General features: G+C 41.5%; 1 protein-coding gene across 5 annotated transcripts in view; it reads right to left on the bottom strand.

Moving 5' to 3' along the window:
- The window catches only part of B3GALT1 (beta-1,3-galactosyltransferase 1), a 322833-nt gene that overhangs the window by 22613 nt on the left and 282325 nt on the right, over positions 1-17895 (bottom strand). Inside the window, exon 3 of one of the 5 annotated variants that reach the window (XM_070580061.1) lies at positions 14874-15015. The exons of the other annotated variants lie outside the window; for them this stretch is intronic. The gene's annotated coding sequence lies outside the window, so the exon portion shown is untranslated. The remainder of the gene's footprint in view (positions 1-14873; positions 15016-17895) is intronic. 5 annotated transcript variants of the gene reach the window in all.

Below are 17895 nucleotides of genomic sequence, written 5' to 3'. Positions count from 1 at the left end.
ATATTTTAATATAATTTATCATCAATAAGGATGCTGTTATTAATTATCTCTACTATGTGCAGGTGCTGTGCTAGTTCCTGGGGGGAGAAAGTTGAGCAATACACTGTCCTCTAAGGAGTTGAAGTCTAGAGAGTTCATTTGTAGTTTATTTCAATGTAGCGTTGTAAGCGATGGAATAAATGACATAAAGTATGTATGAGATGTTGTGAGAACGCATCACTCAGTGTAGAAAGATGTTGGGAAGGCTTGCTTGGGTCACATGGCATGGATGGTAGAGTTTTACTTCCTGGGCATCTTACATGCTGGGCATCAGCATGGGTTACTGAACCCGTGTGGTCACCGCTCCCCTCCAGCGCTTTCACCTCGGGCTTAAATTGAAAGAACTGGAGAGACCTCAAGTGTTTTTGTTGTGTTTTGTTTTGACCATTGGCTTTTGTTGTCTTACAGAAAATGTGATAAAACAAGTCCCTACTATTCTCTGTACAAAGTAACTTTTGTAATAATGTGTATCTTTGTATAGCCTAGTTCATGGAATAAATTTTAATTCATTTGGGTTTTTTTCAGCTTCTTTAACATTCACACCAAACCACATTCTATTCAAGTATTTAAAAACCTAGACCAAGTCAAGTTAATAGTTTCTGGTGTTAAATTAAGCAAAAACAAGCAAAAAAAATGAGACTATATTTTAAAGGAAACACGTTACAGTAGGGAAAATTACTTAAATATATTAGCCTTCCGTTCTTATTTCCTCTGGTATACCATAGTTTTCCTTCTCCCTGAGATATTCTCTTGCGACAAATACAGAATCTCAAAATCTGTACTCACTGTAGCCACTGGGATTTCTTGTATATCTTTGTCTGCGGCATTTTACTTTCCTAATTAGGAACATGGCTTCAGTGGCTGCTGGCTACAAAACAACCTGGTATTGCTTCTCAGCTCGTTAGGAAGAGGAGGAGGCTGGAATGGGCCTTTGGTCCTCATTAGATGGCTGATAAGTCTCATTTGTACATTTTGAAGATGCTGCTCAGGCAAGCGTAGCAATGCCACTGTGGCCAGGTTTGCTAATTGGAGAATGTGAAAGAGTATCCATATAATCTCAGTGTCTCTGGGGGATTTGCCCAGTTGGAGGTTTAATCCCATTGTCTTTCTTATCCTGAAGGCAAAGAAAGGCACTGTCTCAAAGTTTAGGCATAGAAAGACACGAACGTCTCCTGATGATCCAATGTCTGATGTGAATGAACCGCAAAAGCCACACTTCTTGTCTTAAGGGTGAAGACCTTGAGCTGATCCATACAGGGTTCTAACGCTGGATGGAGGAGATTGCTCTAGAATAGCTTTTTTCTTTTAAAAAAAAGCTGTTCAAGGAGGTTCTGAGTATCATATAGGTATGTTTTTCAAGTTGTCATTCTCAGTGAAATGAATGACAGCATGTAAAGCAGTGGCAGAGTTTCTTAGCTTACATAAGAGGGATTTCAGTGTGTCTATAAGTGTGGTTAGTTTAGAAACTTCATTACTACATTTTATAGGGAGAAAGCCTGTTGAGAGATTAACCATTTGTGACAAAAGTAAACGAACCAATAGAATCTAAAGCTAGAACTCGGGTCTCTGAGCGGGAAGAGACTTGCTATCTTCTGGAAGAGACCGCCCTGTACTTTTCAAGGACAGACAAGGCAGGGTAAGCTGGTCTTTCTCCACCTTCCTACATTATGTCCTTACAAAGGATGCACACTAAGAAGACCATTATTCATACAGGACTGACTTTTTGTGAAGAAAAATCTAGGCTCCATTTGGGTGCCATCTATTTATTGACTTCAAGCTTAAGTTTCCTACTGTGAGCACAAGTGTTTACACAGATAACAGCTACATGCACTAAGTCTCCCTGTTATACAATGGTCTAATCTGAATAGATATAAAGATCCTCTGACCCATAAGAACCCTATTGCCCTGGGCTGATTTTCTTTATTTTTGAGTTCTGACTTGTGTTAGAGACTGTTTTCAAAATGGAAACCAACACACCCTATTTTGTCCAGCAAATTTCTCTTTTTAGATAATAATTCACTCTACAATAGAGTTCAACTCTTCATTAATATAGAAGTCCAACACTGAGCCTGTTAAAAACTCTGATTTCATGCTTACAGTCTAAATTTCAATGTTGGAAGTAGTCTTAAGAGATGATTTAAGTCAATCATCTACCCCAGGGATAATCACAACATCTTAGATATGAATGTGTCTTAGGAAATACAGGAAGAGAGTTTCGAGAATTTCCCTTGGGAATTTGTACTTGGATCTGATCACAGTCACTTAAAGATGTTATTTTTCATGTACAGACTAGTTAGTCCTATAATTTCGGTGCATATCACCTCGTTTTACCCTGGGACTTGGTGGAGGTAGTCAAATCAATTCTCTTCTATAGTACCTATGTGAAGATAGATCAGTAATTTTCAACTTTCCTTTCCCCAGATTAAGACATGCCCATTTCAATGGTGGGAGAAAAGAAGAGTTTATACTACATCTAGTTGCTCCATTATTGCCCAGTGTCACTTTTCAATGAGCAATCAGGAAATAGCTACTTTTGTGTAGTGATTTTCATTTGACTCATTGCATTAAAACATCTTCAAGATCTTTTCTGAGTTTTGTTTAAGGAACTGAATTTCCTTGAGATCCTCACTGTGTGGACTGCAAGAGTCATTGGTGCCTCTATTTTTGTTTTTGTTAAATAAATTTCCTAGTTGGGGAGCTTTGAGCTCATAATCTCTGAAAAGAGACACAGCCATCTGCCATATAGTTTAGCCTCTGAGCTGTGGGCTTGGAGGAAGCTATATTTCAGAGACAAGGAAGCCAAGGAGGGGCAGGGGACACGTTTATTTTCACTTTTCACAGACCACAGTAGGAGTGAATCTAAACTCTGACAGGAGCCTGCATTAGGTGCCAAACTGCCACTGTCATTTGCATAATGTGTAATCTAAGGTGTTGATTCATCTCTGATGGACAGGCATGTTTAGTGAGGGGAGACGAAATTGCACATTGCCCCCCTGCCTGCCCCTTAAGAAACCAATCACATTCCTTCTCTCCATCAAGGCCACAGAGGCAGGGAGCTTTCTGCTCCATTAAACTTGCTTCTTGTCTCTACTTAGCAAACTGACTACCAGCACTGGCTCTTTCCCTGCTGCCGCCTCTGATGCTGCTGAGAGCAAGCTGCTCCTCCCCCAAAGGAAAGGAACCAACGTAAATGGAACTGGCTGATTTGGGCGGGGGCAGTATTTTTACTTTGTTTTTGTCAAATTGCATCCCACCCCTAAATAAGACTTACCTTGTGAAGACTGTGGAAGAACAAATATGTTCAGAAAGTACTGTGCTGTTAAAATTGAACCATTTGATTTTAATGTAATTGCAGAGTTTGATTTTAATTGGCTGTTTTTTTGAAAGTGGGTGTTTGGCATAGAATTTTGGTTTTAGAAACTGAACATATATCTGTTTGCATGTTTGTGCAGTAGCAAATGCCTTTGTTTTAACAAAAGAGTCCCTCATTTTAATAAAATTCCTAACATTAGATATTTAGTGAAACTTGTACTTTTAAACAGACAGTGGTCAAAAGAAAGACTCTCTCAACTTTGACTTTTGCATCACTGTCTTAACTTTGTCCCCATTCCCACTGTACAGTTATGGTGTTGTTTAGCACATTTTTTGGGGACCAAGGGTAGGAGGTTTCTATATCCCTCCTACCATAAACATTTTCTAAACATTTATTTAACTATTTTATGAGCATTTTCTCTAATTCTTAAATAATCATCTTCCTTTTTAGCAATAAAGAAACTGAGGCCCAGAGTATTTAAGAGACTTTTCCAATTCCTTTTGGTTGAACCACACAAAATTGCTGTTTATGTAGCTTAAAAATGGTTGGATATCAGCAGATTTATATGGCCCAACCCAGCAGCTATTCAGGAGAGCTAGGATTCAAATTCAAGTCAGCTAGGCATTGTCAGCCTTCCTTCCGCTATGCCATGCTGCTGTCTTATTTATTTATATTCTGTGTTGTTTCAAGAACCTCACTTTGTATGCATTACGTACTCAATATAATATGTGGTTAATGAATATTTGTTGATTGGCTTTTTAAAAATGGATTTAGGGGAAGCACCTAGAGCTATGTTTTGTAACCATTAAGCAAAGTATGAGGTCTCAGTTTTTACCACTGTAAATCTGGGTGGTTATAAAGGGCTATTAGATACTATCTCTTGAGTCATTAATTCCTCTACTCTGTACGTACGGTACAATTTCCCAACATCCAAATAGCTACCTCTTGGGATGGGCTTTTTTGGGAACAGGTGAAATCCTGCACCTTGAATGTCTTACTCCCGTGTTCTCTCTTCTGCCAGCGAGGCTCAGCAATTTCACAGGTTTTGTGAGATGACTGAGAAAGCACTTAGATAATCTGCCCTCAAAATATCCCTCCCCTTTCCTTCTCACTCTATTCACATCTCCTTTCCACACTTGCATTTATTCCCTTTCCAACACTTTCTCTCTTCTAGAGATAATACTCTAATTTTTTGGCCACAGGTGTTTTTAGCTCAAGTTCTCATACTGGCCTTTTTAAGAACAGACTTGCACATTTTGGAAGAACCCAGGTGGTTTTAATATTGAGTATGTCCAAAAGATATGAATTTTGAAAGCAAATCAAAGACTGCACAATTTATGGTGTAATTACATAGTAATTACTCAATTTGCTTGTGAACATTGAATCCTCTCCATGGGTTTTAAACAGATGTCACAGCAGATGCACCTCATTTAAAGGAGAATTTCTATTAACTACAGCAGTAGTTGGGCTTATTATCTTCAGTGGTGCTGAATTAAATTGGTAACAGAGGGCAGTGTTGAAAACTATGAGAAAGTATGATTCAGACAGGAGAGGGACAGAAAGTGTCAAACAGGGGAAGATTCCCATAAGTAAGCATATCAAATACGGTGTCAGCATCTCAAAGGATTGATGAATTCTTGGCTTTGGGGTTATATGACAGTTATTGATGGTAGTAACTGAATTTTGCAGAGAACTTTCCAGTGTACAAAATTATTTCTACCTACATTATCCCATTTGATTCTCACTGGAATCCAGGATGCAGGTAGAGTGTCCTGAGGCTCAGAGGTCACCCAGGTTCTTACAAGGGGTGTGTAGTGGAGCCTGAAACAGAGCTTAGGCTGCCTGACTCTCAAGCTTCTCTTACTGTCACCTCACACTGCTTCTTCAAGCAAATAGCGCAATCAACAAATCAATTAGACTGTGTTTTTAATCAAATTGACTGAAATTTTGGTCTGCTAATTTAAAATCAAAGTGATTGAATCAGTTATTTGTGTAAATATAGGTTAAGAAGTATTTGTTTATTTTTACATCAAACTCTTGGTTTTGGTGGTATATATTTTCAAATAACTACAGTTTGAAATCAATTCTTTGTGCAACATTGGAGACTGCCAGACATGTGCCAGTCTTTTCAACTAAATCCATATACGTCCAGGATAATCGCCACTGGTAGCATCATCCTCAAATACATAGAACAACGTGCCCATACTGATATTGATGGTTTAAAATTGTCGGCAAGTTTGAAATAAAAGGATGTACAAACTCAGTTGAAATCTTGACAGCATTTCGCTGAAGGCTGGGAAAAACTTGCATATGTCCTTGCTTTTCCTTTCTGACCAACACTTTTTATCTTTTTTTAGCATGAATTGATCCCTACTCCATCCCTTTTCAGCTTAATGTCTTTTCTCATCCAAATCTGGAGGATAGTGTGTTTGCCCAACAGCCTGCCCACTCCTGACCCCTATTCCCTGGTCTGTGAAAAAGGCCTGGTCTCAGTGAGCCTTGTCATTCAGGAGGCTGTTCAAGTGGCAAAGGCTCCAGAGAATTCATTTTTGCTTAGTCCTTCAAGGCATTTCCCTGGGGCACACCTTCCAGACACCGGTGGTGATTGGTGAGAACCACAGAGAGAAATGATCTGGTTGTCTGTCAGTAGGACTCCCACACAAATGTCAGAGCTTGGCTGGGAAAAGCTGCTTTTTTTCTTTCTGTGTGGCTCTCCTTCTTCATAAAAAAATCACCAGCGCTCTCTAGAGATTTCTTTCCCTTTCCTCTCCTCCCCGAAGATTCTGTGGTAGGCTGTAGTCCCTTCTCTTGCCTTTTCCATTTTCTCATCAGAGAAAGCTGGCTGCCTGACTGTGCTCTCCCCTTGCTCACCTCTCACCCACTCTCCTTTCTCCTTTATTTATCCTACTTGGGACTTGTACTCCTCTCTTTGGAACACTTACCCTCCTACACTGCTTTCTCTAACACTTCCTCTCCTGTCCTCTCCCCTTCCTCTTGCACATCTGAGGACTGTTCTCCCAGAACACCTCAGCTCATTGGCCATCAGTGAGCCAAGGCCTGAGTCTCAGCAAGGGGGAGGGGTGATGAGGCCGGTGGAGAAGGAAGCTGACAAAGGAGGAGGAAAGGCCTCAGAAAAGACTTGCAAAGAAATGGGGAAAGGGGAAATTAGAAGCCCCTGGAGCTGGAAGTTGAAAGTAACAAATGGGGCAAGACTTGGCTTTTCTGTCCTGCTCCAACTTTATATATAACAGTTTGTATATCTGTGATATAAAAAATACATGAATGAGCATAATATAATATATGAGAAATAATTAATATTATTAATTAACGTAATATTAGAAACAATTTCTGTAATATGCACATAGTGAGTGCAACATAATAGACACTCAATAAAAGATAGTTATTACCTTATTGCTTTTTAAGACTCAAAGTGACTCGAATGAATATAGGAGAATTGAGTTCAAACTGTGGAGCAAAATCTAGTTTTGATAGAGGCAGTACTGTATTCTTGGTAAAAGGTTCTCTATGTTATAATATATAGATTGTGGCAGTCAGTTGTGAGAGATGCCAGGAAATTTATAATAATAGTCATCAAGTACTGAAAGTTGAGTCTGATGATTTTGGAGACAGGAGAGTGTACATGTGAAAAGCTGGACTCCGGTCTTAGACGTGTATTAATCTTGGAAACGTTCTTCAACCTCTGCAAGCATTTGTTCCTCATCTGAGAAATGAAGATCCTATGGAACCAACCACACAGGGTTGTTCCTAGTTGACATGGGATCAGATATGCAAAGCTCATAGCACAGTGCTTAGCGCATAGTAAGCATTCAATAAAGACTGCTCCTTATTGGGTTGCACTTTTTAAAATCAGAGCAGATTCAAGTTTATCCTTATCAAAACATCAGTTTTCCTCACTTGCCTTCTCACTTACTTTCCTGAGAGACAAAGAAACGGGTTTGGATTAGCTAACCTGTTGGGAGAGTGTGACCCATGAGAAATTCATCTCTTATGTGGACTGTGGCAGGAAAAATATCAGGAAGCACCGCGGTAGGTTTCTCATCAACTGTATGACCTCTGACTCTCATGTTTCTGGCCATTTCAAATGCCCATGGACCATTTTTCAACAGAATGGTGTTCGTTAGTTTATAAGGCAGTTTATCATATGCTAGACTTATTTCACTAGGGTTTGAGGGATATTTTGTGCTATTAGGAAAGATATGAGAAGCCATTTGCAGGCTGGCAGTTAGACTTTATTGATGAAGGAGGATTTGTTGACCATTTCATATTATAGGACATTTTCAAAGTCCTGGAACTATACGGTTTATGCTAATTCATTTGACCAATATCTATAGGGCATCCACTACCTTCTGCTTCTGGGCTGGGTGCCAGGGAGTCAAAGGTGCATTAGACATGTCACGGCCTGGCGAGAAAGCACAGGGCCTTGCACACAGCTGAATAAATATTTGTTGAGGCGACTGGGAAATCAGCCCTTACTGAATCATAAATGCCGTCTGGTAGCGAGCTAAGAACAAGCTACTCTAGGAGGGGCAGGGAGGGAGCAACTGCTCTGGGTTGTGAGAGGTTTGCTTCCTGGGGAAGCCCTTACCGTGCTTAAAGATCCCTCTGTGCTGTCTCTCCAGGGCTTAGCGAAATCCGCTGAGGATATCTGCCACAAAGTCCCAGCACAGAGCACTGTGATGTGGCCAACCCTAATCCCAACTCTTGCCCTTGGGGATTTCTCTGTTGTCCTTTTTTGAACCTGGGAATCGTGTACTGTTCTGGTTTCCATTCCAGCCTGTTCAGTGGCTAAGCACAGCTTGGGAAGGACTTTGGTTATAGTGCATCCAAGGCCATAAACAAATCCAGCATAGAAAAGCAAACTCCTGGGCAGCAGCCATACAAGGAAGGGGAATTGCCATGTCTGTGGCCACAGAGGTGGCAGGGGCAGTGTCATTTTCAGACACTGTGCCTGGCTCCCTGCTCCTCAGCCCTCCACTGCCCACAGCTGGAGCTGCTTAGTTTCAATGTGCTCATTCAGTCTCAGCCAGGTGCTAGCCTAGGCCAATCCCATTCCCTAGTCAGGAGAACTTAGGGGACGTGAGGCCAGTGACACAGTGGCTGAGAATCTTGTCAAATCTCCAACTGACCACGTGTTCAGCCTTTAGGACTAGAACCAACTACATTTTGTTTCGTTCTTTGTGACAAACTGAACCATCTTGTATCCTGCTTACTGTAACTGGCACCTGTCTTGTTCTTTGTACCTCACTGTGCGGAGCCCCGTTTCCTCAAATGTCAGGTGGCAGGGCTGTTTTGAGTAATAAATAAGATGACCTGTGAGGCACCTGACATGGGGAGGATGCATAATTTGTGATGGTGTACATTTTGTTGCATGGGTCTTGTTGGCGCCTGGAGTTCTGTCTCTGAACACGAAGCATGATTGTTTTGGTATGGAGGTCATTTGGGAGACTGCAGCGTAAGACTGTGTGTTTTATTGACCAATGTTCATGTGTGCTCCATGCATCCCTGACTTTCACCCCATCCCTGACCTTTGTCCCTTCTCTGAGTCTCATTCAGTATCAGACCAGCACCTCATCCCTTACCTTCACCCCATTCCTGACAGGGCATGTCATAATCAGTTTCTTTGAGTTCCTTTGAGGGTTTGGGACTCAGAGATCTCCTCAGGGGCAGAGAAAGGCAATAAGCCACTGAACTAGAGTGTAGAGGCTTGAGTCTACCCCAGATTTTCCTGTGTCTCCTCTTCCTCAGCTTTGGCTCAGCTGCTTGGAAAGTTGCCTTGGGAGAGGTCCATCAGAGACCAAAGGACACTGGTGCTCTTCCTGTAAGTTCCTCTTCCCAGGGCTGGAAGGGAAACCTTGCCAGGAGCCGGTGATTTTTGGACAGGGTGCAGAGCCCAGTCAAGTGAAGACTCATGCCCAGCTGTGTGACTGAGGCCTGCCCACAGGCCACTTGAGGAATGTGTCCAAGAAATGTAGGAACCAAATGCAAATGCCGCCTGCCACTCTGCCCAGCTGAAGAAAGTCAAGAAAAGCCCATCTTGAGAGAAACTGTACAGTCCCAATCTCCATATAAATAAAAAGAAATAATGCCTAAATTAAAGCCTTAGCTTGAAGCACTGAAAGAGAAGGAATCAGAGGGCAAACATTTGAAAAATTAGTTCTGAATTCATCATGGTCCAAGATCTTTATCAGCATGTAATTTAAAAAGAAAAATAAAACAATGTGCCAACCTCACAGTGGATGTTGATTACAAGATGCATAGTTAGTTAAACGCGTTAGCAAAGTCTAAAGAGATTAGACAGCGAATCCAAGCGCCATTGCACAGACCCCCTGCCCAGGCCCAGGACAAAGATGCACAGTCACCATTTCTCCAGTTGCTACAGGGGCTGGAGGAAAGCACGGTGGGCTTTCTAAGCAACTGTCCTGTGTGGGGCAGAGAAAAGGGGTAGATGCCCTCTCAGAAGTGAAAATGAAAAGGATGTCCTAAGGGGGAAGATTATTTATCATGTACTCTGCATATGATAAAGTGGAATTAGCAAGAGAATTGACTTCTATTGGCAGCCTATTTCTGGACAAACTACTTTGGTCCATAGTAGGGAAAAATTTAAAAACCACCCTTAAAATTAATACTTATTTGAAACAAAGAGATAAAGGATTTGGAAAAATACTTTCCAAGGGTGCCAGGTGTGAGTGGGCGTGAGGCAAAGAGGAGAGTGAACAAGGGGGAAACCCCAGGTATGGGGAGCAGGAAGGCCCTGCTGTCCTCTGGCTTTCTCCTAACACCCTCCTTGACCCTCCCTCCCCTTTCCTTCCCATCCGCCTTCTTCTCTCTCCCCCAACTACTTCCTAGCTACTGGGAGCTTCCTCAGTCCTGGTTTATGTTTCAACCAGATGAAGGCCTTGTTCCATCAGAACTGAGCAGTTTATCTGAAAAGAAATTCACATAAAGCTGGTAGAGGCTGATACTGGTAGTCTCTTAGGTAACATCTGTATTTTAACAGGGAGTCCTTTTGGGCTTTATCAGAAAACAGTGAAGAAGACTTTATTTCCCAAGTGTCACAAGCCATTCACATGGTAAGTATCTTTGAATGGAGGAAAAGGACGGGCAAGTTCCAGAATTCCCTAAATCCCTGCAGGTGGACAGCTGCCCGCTCTGTCTATACATCCAACCTCATCTGAGATGCGGCCAGGCACCTCTGCCACATTTGCTTCCCTTGACATTGTTGTCTTCTTGTGACACTTTCCTGCGGACTGTAACTCCATGATGACAAAGACTGTCTCTGTCTTAAACAGAAGAGAGAACATTTACTGAACACTTACTATCTTGTCAGTTTTCTAAGCCCTTTAAGTTTATTAACTGATTTAGTTTTTAGAACCATCAGAGGTAGGGAATTCTATGCCCATTCTAAAGATGAGGCGTGAGTTGTTGAATATTATGTGTAAGGTCACAGGGCAGGTAAATGGCAAAGTTAGGATTCAAACCCAGCTGTCTGACTCCCAGGCTCACGTGGTAAACCACGACACAGGTTGTCTTCCTGGCACCTAGTACAGTGTGTGGGAAGCAGTCACTACTTCTGGTTTTCCTTTTATATCTCTGTGATGGTTAATTTTATGGGTCAACTTGGCTGGGCCATGGTTCCCAGATATTTGGTCAAACATTATTATGGATCTCTCTGTGAGGGTGTTTCTGGATGAGATTTCCATTTAAATCAATGGACTTTGAGTAGAGCACATTGCTATTGATAATGTTGAGGGGTAGGGCAGGAGACTTATCCAATCAGATGAAGTCTTGGATGGAACAAAATGCTGATCTTCCCTGAGCAAGAGGGAATTCTCCAGCAGACTGCTTTCAGACTTCACCTGCAATGTCTGCTGTTCCTGATTTTCCAGCAGACTGCCTTTGGACTTGAACTGCAACTCTTTCCTGTGTCTCTATGCTGCCAGCCTCCCCAATCAGATTTTGAGCTCACCAAGCCTCCACAATCGTGTAAGCCAATTCCTTAAAATAAAACTTCCTTAAAATAAAAACGAATTCCTTAATATATAAAAAAAGTATATATACACATCCTATTGGTTCTGTTTTTCTTGAGAATTGTGACTTATACAGTCTCCTTTTCTAATAAGTTCCTCAAGATTAGTTCCTAGGCCTTCTTTTCTTCTCAGCCTAAGTTTTGTCTATTTTCTAAGCAATTTTTTCCTGCCCATGGCCTTCGTTGCTACCCATATGCCAATAACTCTAAATGTATACTTCTAGCTCAGATGTATCTACGGAGGTCCAGACTCATATGCACCTACGTACTTGGCATGTGTCCTTGGATAGCTGAGGGGCACCTGAATGCAGCAGGTACAAAGGTAAATTCAGGACCTTACAATCCTGATCCTCTTTCAGCATTCCCTATCTCTATGAAATGTACCCATATCTATCTGAGAGACCAGGAGCCATTCATAGCAGCTCTCTCCCTTATTTCCGTGCTTAACGCATCACCATGTCCTGCCAATGTCACTTCAGAAATTTCTCATATCTTTTTACTTCTCTCTATCTCCACTACCACCACCTTACCCAACCTATGGGTATATCTTATCTTGACTCCTATGGTAACTTTTCAAGTGGTCTACACGCATATTCTTTGTTTCCCCTCTAATCATTTTTCTTCACACTTCAGCCACAGTGATCTTTCTAAAAAATAAAGCCAATCATATCATTTTGTGCCACTCCCTGTGTGAAACCAGTCACTGACTTTCTATTGTGCTTAGGATGAAGGCTAAATTCTTGGCATGATGACATGGTGGTTCCCAAGGCTCTGCACGACTCTGCATGTCTGCAGCAGTGTTCTCCTTGTTCTCTACACTCCAGCTGCTCTTACCTTTTTCCAGTTCCTCAAAAATGCTTCCTCACAGTACTGGTCCTTTGCACATCCTGTTTCTATTTTTTAAAATGCGGGGCACATTTCGAACCTCTCAACTCTCATATCAGGAGTGACTTTGAAGGTAAAGATGTTGTATTCCACACACCCCTCCCTCAGTCTACTCAGATTCTTTTGTTATACAATCTCATAGTATTTATCTAAATTAAGGCAAATAATAATGGCTAAGATTTATTGAGTGCTTATTAAGTTCAAGTCAAGCACAGTGCTAAATACTTTATAATCATTATATTTAAATATTATCTAATTGAAAAATACAGGGGCCAGCCCAGTGGTGCAGCAGTTAAATTCACACATTCCACTTCGGTGGACCGGGGTTCGCTGGTTCGGATCCCGGGTGTGGACATGGCACTGCTTGGCACGCCATGCTGTGGTAGGCGTCCCACGTATAAAGTAGAGGAAGATGGGCATGGAAGTTAGCTATGGGCCAGTTCTCCTTGGCATAAAGAGGAGGATTGGCAGCAGATGTTAGCTCAGGGCTAATCTTCCTCAAAAAAACCCAAAAACTCTGAGAAGTAGGTCTTATTATTATTTTATTTTAAGACAAGGAACCTGAGAACCTGGGTGGGAAGCTAAGTGCATATTCAGTGATGTGATGACTTGGTGGATATTTGGCTCTCCCATTGGACTGTGTACTTGGAGTGAGCTGGGCTCATGCCTGTTATTGATCAGCACAGTTAGAGGACTGCCTGTCATGTAGAATGTGTTCAATACCTACTTGTTGATTGAAATAATGATGAATATTTGCATAAGTAATGAACTAGGACATATTTTAATATGGAAACTAACTGGGTATTCCTTTCATTCTCCACCCTAGATTAGTTGCCTATGAGATTATTTACAAAATTTTAGACAGTTGCTTGCAAATGAGAAAATAGCATTCCCAATACTAGAGATGTTTTACAGTACCCTCCACTCTTCATTTTGATGACCATCTGCTCCGTTTCCAAATGAGGCAGCAATTTAGTTTAATTTTGCTCACAGTGAAGGATGATTTTTTTTTGTCCCAGTCCTTCCAGGGCTTCTAAAATAGAGTCACACATGTACAGACACACTTAAAAACGTGTGTATGCTGCAGTAAGTCCACACTAGCAGCTGTAACAAATAAACCCTAAATTTCCCAGCTTAACACAATAGATGGCTATTTCTTATTTGTGTAACAACCTAATGGGGATGTTCCTGCTCGGCCAGACAGCTTTCCACATGGGGAGATCCAGGAACCTGGGCTCCATCCATGGTGCCCGCATGCCTGGAGGCCTCAGAGTTCTCTGACGTGGCTGACAGCAGGGGAGAACCAGCATGAAGAAGGCACACCAACTTCCTCGAAATCTTGACCCAAAATGAAGCACGTCACTTCCACTCATATTCCATAGCTAGAAGCTCATCATGTGGTCACACCCAACTCTAAGGAAGGCAAGGAATACTGTCTAGTTATACACGCAGGAAGAAAAGAGAGAAAACATATTTGAGCATATCTCTGCCTCACCTCCCATCCCTATAATACAAAGCAGAGAGATGCTATAAGATTAGTACAAAGTGCCCTGGGGTATGGGCAGATGGAGCTTAATTCTAATGGTGGGCATCTGGAAAGGCTTGTGGAGGAGGGGATTTTGAGTGGGTCTTGAAGGATAGGTAAGTCTTTGATGGAAAGAGGTCCTAACAAGCATAATTGAGACCGATGCCAAAATGGTGAGGTCTGAAGCCAGGAGGGAGTGAGGATGTGAGAGAAAATGTATGCTTGTGCCTTGGTCTATGTGCACATATCTCAGAGTCAAGTAGAAATTATTTTAATAATATCTTTTTTCTGGTTTTCCTGAACCCCTTCTATAAGTAATTAAATAACAAACAGAATTACCCCCTGTACTATGAGTATGTTAGTCCCTAATGTGAAGATATGAAATAATTAGAGGATGTGCTGTGTAAGAATTTTAATGTCATGGAAAACTTCTATTTTCAAGACTGTGTTAATTATACAGGATAAGGCTGAACAAAGGGAAGATGTACAATTAGCAGAGCACAGCTTATTATAACCAGCTCTGTTTAGAGGCTCTTCTGAACCTAGATATGTAATAAATCAAGAGTGACCTAGTGTTTTAGAGGACAACTCTGGAGATTTTAGAAATGCAGAACCAGGCCATTTTGGATTTGATTGTAGTGATGGTATAGGGAGATGTTTACACTCTAGTCTAAATGGTAGAGAGGAAAGAGCAGCGTCTTTACAGGGAGAAGACCTCTGTCCCTTCCTTAGTCTGCCACTCAATGGCTGGATGATCATACCTCTGTGGGCTCCTTCCTCCGCTATATGGGGATATTAACACATATGGAAGCACCTAACACTAGGCCTGGGCTATATTAAGGACCCAGTTTTTATTTTTAGCTCCATTTTCCTTCCCTTCTCCTACGTTCTTTTTCTTAGGCAGGATTTCATTCACTTCAATAAAAATCCTTAAGACTTTAAGAGCTATACAAGAATGACTGTAATATCACAAGGATGTACTTCCTCTAAGTCCACCAAACTTCAATAAAGGCAGTTATAATATCAGTGGCTCTATCTGAGCAGTGTCAAGGAAAAAGAAATACCTTAGCTGTCAAATCCCCGGAGGGCTGACTCAGCTCTTCTTTTCTTCCAAAGAAGATAAACTGCATCTCATGCAATTTGCTTCTTGCTAGGGGTTCTTGTTTTGGTTTCAAGCAAGGTCTTCAGTGCAAAAGACAATCTCTCCTACACAGACGTTAAAGGGGCTATGAGTCCCATAAAAGTTTGGACTTTTCCCTAGATTTTGTTGCCAGAATTTTAGAAATTGATATGAGAAGCTGAGAGCTTAAAAACTGCACAATATTCACATATTATTCGATTGCAAAATGCTGTGAGCTGCCCATCCCAAGCCTCAGCTCAGCTGTGATTGGCCCATACACCCAAGCGCATCTCAGTATTGACTGAAAGGATAGAGTACTTCAGCCCCTGAGAAAGCATTAGGATTGCATTATCATATCAATAGCCCACATGTAAAGTTCTTGATAAAAATGATCATAATCCAGAGGCAAGAGATAAAATATGAGAGTTTGATTTGTGTAAACAAATCAAAGGCATTTAGAGTCAAGCTACTTAATCTATTTTAAAGCATTGCCAGGAATATAAACATCAGAACAGCCTCAGAGCTGGAATAGGCAAGAGTTGAGAGAGTTGAAGGAATTCTAAAGATTATTTGCTGCTTCTTCTTGATTCACTATAATCCAGCCATGTTGGCCTTCTTTCAGTTCCGTGAACAAGCCAAGCTCAAAGCCTCTTCTCTTAAAGCCTCTATAAATCATCCTTCTGTGTCTTCAGAGATGCATCTTGTAATAGTCAGGATTGTCTCAGGTAAGCCGCATTAACAAATAGCTTCCATATCTCAGTGGCTTCAGACAATAAAAGTTGTCTGCTCATGCTACATGTCCAGGGTGTGTTGGCTGAGGGGGCTCTGTTCTCTGAAATCACACAAGTTCTGGGCTAAGGGAGCAACCATGTCCTGAACCACATCACCTGTCAGAACGCCCCAGGGAAAGGGAGCTGGAGGAAACTACAATTAGATGCTCCAGCATGGAAGTGACACATGTCGTTTCTACACACAACCCATTGGCCAGACCAAATCCCATAGCCCATGGAACCTCAGGGAGACCAAGGCAATGCAGTCCTGCCATATGGCTGGAAAAGGAAGGGAATGGGAAGAGCTTTCTTGACTCTTAGACCTCCCCTGACCACCCTTTAAGATGCAGATTCTAGCTCTTCATTGCCTTAGCACCCATTTTGTTTTTTCATAGGGCTTATCACAATTTGAAATGGTATTATTTATTTATTTCCTGTTTTGTTCTTAGTCTGTTTCCATCATTGAACTACAAGATCCCTAAGAGAAAGGACCATGTGAGCAGGCTAATTCCTCGAAACGGTTCTCAAAATGGTCACTCTTCCTAATATGTTTAAATATTGGATAGATTTGTCTTGAATTTGGAGAATCCTCATGGTGATAATGTTATGTCTCTTGGTCTAAGTCGTTTTTGGCTGTGTGTTGACACCTCTCCATCCCTCCTTATCAGAGGATCCACTCTCTACACAATGGCAGGGCTAAAGCAAAGACAAACTGGGCACGACTTCAAATGCTGTCATGAAGCAAATTGGAAAACTATCAACTACACCCAAAAGAAATCTCCAGAGGCAAGGAAAACCAACGTATCCAGTGAAAATTGCCATAAACTTTGTAAATAATGAAGAGAAGAAAGGAATTTGGTGAATTGGCATTTTGTTGAATTTACTTTTGGCAAATTAGCCTGCTTGGAATTAACTCAGGGCCACCCCCTCAGCCGCCGCTCAGAGCTGTGCTTCAGCACCGCACTGAGCCTGCTGTTTAGAAGCCACTCTGAGATAACTGTCCATTTCATGGGCAAAGAAACTGTAGTTTAGAGAGATTAAATTATTGGCCCAAATCACAGAAGTGATGGCGGGAAAGAGAAAAGTATGAATCAAGACTCCTCTGGTCAGGATGGTGCTTTGTTCCCTGAGTCACACTCCAGCCAGGATGCAAACATTTTTATAAACTTAGTATGCTATTTAGGGCAAAAAGGCAATGTTTAAAGAAATATTCTAAGGATTTGTCTCACTTTTTATCACTTTAAATAAAAACATTTTAATGATTATTTATTTTAGACACTTTTTATAACTATACCATCATTTTCTATATAAAATACTATTATTTTCTTTCTTTTTTGTTTTTTTTTAAAGATTGGCACCTGGGCTAACAAACAACTGTTGCCAATCTTCCTTTTTTTTTTTAAAGATTGGCACCTGGGCTAACAACTGTTGCCAATCTTTCTTTTTTTTCTGCTTTATCTCCCCAAACCCCCCCTGTACATAGTTGTATATCTTAGCTGCAGGTCCCTCTAGTTGTGGGATGTGTGACGAGGCCTCAAAGTGGCCTGACCAGCGTTGCCATGTCCGTACCCAGGATCCGAACCCTGGGCCACTGCAGCGGAGCACGCGAACTCAACCACTCGGCCATGGAGCCGGCCCCAAAATACTATTATTTTCAAGTGAAATAAGAAATAATTGACGTACAATGGCCTATGGGACAAGGTTATTTCAGCAAAGAAATTTCAAGAATCAATTAGCTATGGCCTTGGAGAAATGGATTTTTAAATAGGCATTGTCTCAGCTCACCTAAGGCATATCTTTAGTTCCCTAATATTTCATCTTAAAAGAGGCCACCACTAAAATCAAAGGTTTCACAGAAAATTGTAAATATGAATTTTTAAAAAAAGGACAATCTTTTGGGGGCTGGCCCAGTGGCGCATGGTTAAGTTCACACGTTCCACTTCGAGTGACCAGGGTTCACCGGTTCGGATCCCAGGTGCGGACACATGCCCCACTTAGCAAGCTATTCTGTGGCAGGCGTCCCACATAAAATAGAGGAAGATGGGCATGGATGTTAGCTCAGGGCCAGTTTAATCAGGAAAAAGAGGAGGATTGGCAGCAGATGTTAGCTCAGGGCTAATCTTCCTCAAAATAAATAAATAAATAAATAATTTTAAAAATCTGTTTAAAAAGAAGGACGCTGTTTTTCAGCTATCA

Source organism: Equus przewalskii, chromosome 17 (genome assembly GCF_037783145.1).
Source record: "Equus przewalskii isolate Varuska chromosome 17, EquPr2, whole genome shotgun sequence".
Taxonomy (NCBI): Eukaryota; Metazoa; Chordata; class Mammalia; order Perissodactyla; family Equidae; genus Equus; species Equus przewalskii.
This window is presented reverse-complemented; position numbering and strand designations above follow the sequence as displayed.